Source organism: Nannospalax galili, unplaced genomic scaffold (assembly GCF_000622305.1).
Source record: "Nannospalax galili isolate Female #2095 unplaced genomic scaffold, S.galili_v1.0 scaffold430, whole genome shotgun sequence".
NCBI lineage: Eukaryota > Metazoa > Chordata > Mammalia > Rodentia > Spalacidae > Nannospalax > Nannospalax galili.
In genome coordinates, this window is record NW_008328607.1 from 1,067,246 (window position 1) to 1,073,003 (window position 5,758).

At 44.1% G+C, this 5,758-nt stretch overlaps 1 pseudogene; it reads right to left on the reverse strand.

Annotated features, from left to right (window-relative positions):
* Positions 1–2,099: 2,099 nt before the first annotated feature.
* Positions 2,100–4,297, reverse strand: LOC103729688 (annotated as a pseudogene).
* Positions 4,298–5,758: the final 1,461 nt, after the last annotated feature.

The following is a 5,758-nucleotide window of genomic DNA, read 5'->3' on the forward strand; positions in this document are numbered from 1 at the left end:
ATTAAAGACTGTCCCAGAGGGGGAGGAAATCACAAAGTAGAGCTTTTTTTTTTTTTTTTTTTTTTTTTTTTTTTTTTAAGGCAAAGAGTTGAGCCACAGAAATTGAAGATTTTACCACAGAATTCAGCTTGGTTTATTTTGTGGTGGAGCACCTCAAGACTGACCATAGCTACACCATGTTATAAGCAAGCCCCAGCTAACCCCAGTACTAAAAGCTAGAGGCATCTAACTCAAATGTGGGAACAAAAAATTTTGGCCCAGCTGCACCAAGGTGTGGGTTTGAGAACAGGTTGGCATGCAGCTGGTTGCTCCTGCAAACGGCAGATTTATGGCCTCTGTACTTTCTGCTTGGCTTGCTCTTGTAGAACAGAAATTGTTCTCCTGCAGAATAGAAATTGTTAGGGGGGCTCTCCACCTCTAAGCTTGGGAACTTAAACTTTTCACCCCTGGATGTGGTTTCTCTGTATTAAAGCTTACCCTAAGAATGGCTTGGCACTGCACTTGGGATCAACTGCCTAGTGTAGTCACCAGCTGGCTAGAAAGACTTTCTTTTGGCTATTTTCTGTGTCTGAATGGTCTTCTCTGGTGAAATATCTCACAACAGTTTGTAGTTTCTTTGTTGAGGGAGCTCAAGAATTTTGTCAGATGTACTCAAACAGTGGTGCCTTGGGTTAGCAGTACCAGCAGCTCCTAGAATTCAAACCCCACTTAAAAGTCATGAACTTGGTAGGCGGGGTGAGGCAATCTGCCCAGGATTCTGCACACATACAGAAGTTGATCACACTATCTAACATCCACTTAAGTCGGACTCTCAAGATAGAACTTGGGAACCTTCCATCTGGCCAGCCTGCTTCTGAAACTGTTGGTCAACGTCACAATAATACTATTTCTGATATGGCAAGCAATTAATTTCCAAATACCTTTAGTCCTTGCTAGATAACTGTAAGTACCACCGGCTCCATCAGCCAGATTCAGTATATATTTGATTGACAGCATCCATCTTCTTTTCCTATCTCTTTAATTTTAAAAGAATTTTTCAGTGATGTTCGATTTTGACATTAATGGGAAAATGTCTTCTTGTCTCAGTTACTCCAAACTCTATGAAACTTAATGAGCACCTAGCAAATCCAATTTACTTTAGCTCCAACTATAAAACTTCCCGAAAACATCTCCAAGTTTCAAAATACCAAAAAGAAAAACAAAAATGAAATACAAGCCCAGTGTGGTGGTGGCTTTAATCCCATCACTCAGGAGAGGCAGGCAAATCACTGTGCCCTGAGGCCAGTCTGGTCTACATAACAAGTTCCAGGCCAGCTGGGGTACATGGTAAAACTCTGTCTCAAAAAAAGGTTGGGGGCCTGGAGAGATAGCTCAACAGTTAAGATCACTGGCTGCTCTTGCAGAGGACCCAGGTTTGACTCCCAGCATCCAGACGGTGTCTAACAACCATCTGTAACTCCAGTTCCAGGGAATCTGACACCCTCTCCTGACCTCTGAGGGCACTGTGTGACACAGATGCACTTACATACAGGCAGGCAACACACTCATACACATAAAATAAAAATAATGAAGTATTTTAATATAAAAATCCCGTTTTCCAAAACCAAAAATATTAGTAGCATCATTTAGAGTTTTACAGATCACTGAGATTTCAGAGTAAAATCTTATTGAAGATGATAATCAATAGCAAGGATAGCCAATAGCTGGAAGAGCACAGGTACTGATCTAATCCCCCAAAATCACATATGCTACATATAATCTTCAATCTTTAGAAAGTTCTAGAATGTAAGAAAATTGGGACATTTTCCAGTAGCGGTTACAGTGATGACATCACACATCATGCAGACTTTGTAAAATTCTGATGTGCTCTCATCAGAGAATGGGAATGAAGAAGGCAACAATGAAGATGGCTCAGAATTTTGAAAATACAGTTTCAGACATCACACAGAACTACTAATGTAGTGTGACATTGAAAGGACATGTAATTACCCACTTTCCTTATATATTTTAAAGAGAGTATAATTTGATGCAGCTTTTTAACTTTAAATTTTTATTTATTTTAAACAAAACAGCACAATTTTATTTTCCGACAGGGAGTTTTAGAACTGGATCACCTGGCCTTGTCTCTTCTTGTCTCCTCCCAGTTCAAAATGCTTGCACCTTTTGATGGCCAGCATCTTCTTAGACCTGCAGTTGGGCTCAACACGTCCAAGCCTCAGCACAATCTTCTTTATGGTTTTGGCCTTCTTTCAGAAAATTGGCTTTGTCTGCCCATCATAGCCACTCTGCTTTTGGTCATAGTGCCGTTTTCCTTGGGCATACAGCAAATCCTTGCCCTTCTTACACTGGGTCACTCTGTGACGCTGATGCTTGCCACAATTATAGGCAGTACTTTGGGTTTTAGGTACATCAACCACCTTTGCAGTAGAAGTGTCTTACACAATGAGAGACCTGTTGTCCACAATTGCAGCCTCCAGCCTCTGGCTTCGAACAGGAAAAGGCTATTTTTATTTTTTATGTATATGAGTGTACTGACCACACCTGTGTAAGAGCACCAGCATCCTGCAGTGCCTGCAGAGGACAGAAGAGAGTGTTGGATACCCTGAAACTGGAGTTACAGATGATTGTTAGCTGCCATGTTGGTGTTGGGATTCAAACCCAGGTCTTTTGCAAGAACAGTCAGTGCTCTTAACTGCTGAGCCATCTGTCCAGCCACTGATGTGGTTTTTCTAAAGACCACTCGACTTTTAATGTTAAGACTTCTTCCTTCAAAGCCAGGTGTGGTGGTACACACCTTTAGTCCTAGCAGAGGCAGGTAGATCTGAGATCAAGGCCAGCCTGGCCTACATAGCAAGTTTCGGGGCAGCTGGGGCTACTGGAAGACTGTCTCAAAAAGGAAAAAAAGAAAAAAAAAAGATTTCTTTTTCCAAAAATATTTAGATAAGTGAGCCTGGAGATGGCTCAGTGGATAAAGGGAATACTGCACAAGTGTAAAGACCAGGCTTCAGATTTCTAGCACCCACATAAAATAGCTGGGCATGCTTGGTGCCCCATAATCCCAGCACTTGGGAGGTAGAGTCTTGGGAGCCCCAGGGCAAGCCGGCTAGCTAGGCCAGCCTAATCTGAAAGCATCACGTTCAGCAAGTGTTCCTGCCCAAGTAAATAAAGAGAATGACTGAGGAAGCCACCTAACATCAATCTCTGGCCTTGACATGTATGGGCACACATATGTGCCCACATACATATACACGCATGCAAAAAATATTCAGATAGGTGTGCATATAGACACACACACACACACACACGCACACACAGTATGGTTCACTGGACATTCAGCTATGTTCACTGTATCTTTAACATTAGAGAAACATTGGAAACAGTTCTCCATGGGGAAATGACTTAAAAAGCAGATTATATACATATATATATATAAGTATATGCACACATTTATATACACATGCATATTCATGATATACTGTCAAGTGAAAAAATTGTAAAGTATTTAATCTGTGATGATCTTACGATTCAAAGACAAAATTTAGGACCTGACATGGCACATTCCTGTAATCTCAGCACTGGGGAGGTAGAGGCAAGAGGATCTAAAGCTCTTGGCCACTTGGGATAACATGAGACCCTCTCTACGAAAAAAAAAAAAAATTACAGCTGGCAAGATGGCATGTGGGTAAAAGCACTATGGTACAAGCCTGACAACCTGAGTTCAACCCCTGGAACCATGTAAAGGTCAAACTGGCTCCACAAAGCTGTCCTCTGGGGGCTGGAGAGATGGCTCAGTGGTTAAGAGCACTGGCTGCTCTTGCAGAGGACTGGGGTTCAAGTCCCAGTAACCATATGGTGGCTAACCTGGCTGTAACTCCAGTTCCAGGGGATCTAATACCCTCTTCTGACTTCCATGGGAATTGCACAACACAGGTGCACCTACATACATGCAGGCATAATACTCATACACATAAAACTAATAAATTTTTTGAAAAAGCTGTCCTCTGGCCTTCACACACATGCTATGGCACACATGCATGCACAGTCATACACAATAATATCAACACTTTAAAAAATAAATAAAAGCAGAAAAAGAATCCAAAAATCAAGTAGATGTTCATTTTGATGTGTGGTAATGCTGGGAACGGTGGTACTACCCTCTCTTAACCAGAGATGAGGACTAGCAGAAACCAGAATGAGACCTCCCTGGACCCTGGGAAGTGAGGTGGCCCATTCTAGGTCATCATGGTTTGTACAAAGACTGACTTGAGATGACTGGGTACAGATCAATGGGAGGCATCTAGCCCTACTTGGAAGGCAGAGAGCACCCCAAACATTAGCTGAGAGTGGGCCCTCCAGGACACATTGGCTGCAGAGTACAGCCTATGCAACAGCTCTGAACAGAACTGCAGTCTGAGGTCTTTCCCCAGAGGGCCTCTGCATTCTGACTATGTACTGTAACCTGTTCCACTTTCTATACGTCTCCAGCTCCACTCAGGGGGCTGACTTCTCTGGAGCAAGTCCACCCCTACCCCCTCCCTACCCCTGGAAGCAGGTGCTGTGGCTGCTGGTTCAATGGCTTCTCTTCCAGTGTGACCACTCTGTGCATTCTAGCCTTGCCTACTAGGACCAAAGAGACAAACAGTGTCCTAGACTGCTTTTCTGCTGCTGTGATAAAACACTGACCTAAAACAATTTGGGGAGGAAAGTTTATCTCAGAGGTTTTAGTCTGTGTGCTGGATAGCTTTAGTGCCAACTTGACACACCTGGGTTGAGGGAGCCTCAATCGGGGAATTGCCTCTATTGGACTGGCCTGTGGCCATGTCTGAAGGGCATCTTCTTGATGAGTGATGTGGGAGGGCCCAGCCCATTGTGGGTGGTGCCACCCCTGGGCAGGTGGGCCTGTGTTGCATAAGAAAGCAGGCTGAGCAGGGGCCAAGGGAGCAAGCCTGTAAGCAGCGTTGCTCCATGACCTGTGCTCCAGCTCCTGCCTCCAGGTTCCTGCCCTGAGTTTCTACCTTGGGCTCCCTGATGAACTGTGACCTGGGAGATGTAAGACAAATAAACCCTTTCCTCCCCAAGTTGGTACTGGTCAGAGTATTTTGTCACAGCAGTGAAGAAACAAACTAAGACAGTCTGTCATTGAGGGACGCCAAAGCAGGAGCTGAAGCAGAGACCATGGAGGAACACTGCTTACTGGCTTGCTCAGCTACTTTTCTCATTCACCCCAGGCCCACCTGCTCAGGGATGGCACTGCCCACAGTTGGCTGGACCCTCCTACACCAATTAGCAATCAAGAGAATGCTCCACAGACATGGCCACAGAAGTCTGATGGAGGAAATTCCTCAGGTGGTTTCCTCTTCCCAGGTGTCTCTAGCCAGTGTCATGTTGACAAAAACTTACCTTTCAATGGTTGATTGTCAGACTGGGGATGTAGCTCAGTTGGTAGAGTGTTGGCCTAGCATGCACAAAACCCAGGTGGCATACACTCACAGACATCTACACATAAATAAAACGGTTGGTTTACTACATTAATTGGGGAAAAGAGAGGCCAATTAAAGATATTGAGAACAAAGAATAGTAACAGGCAGGTCTCAGTAGCCTTCATTTACTTATACAAAGAGAGAGAGAGAGAGAGAGAGAGAGAGAGAGAGAGAGAGAGAGAGAGGGAGGGAGGGAGGGAGGGAGATTGATAGGATTCAGGAGAAGGACTAGAGTGTATGAGCACCCACCTCTAAAATAATTACTTTTTTGTGTCTGC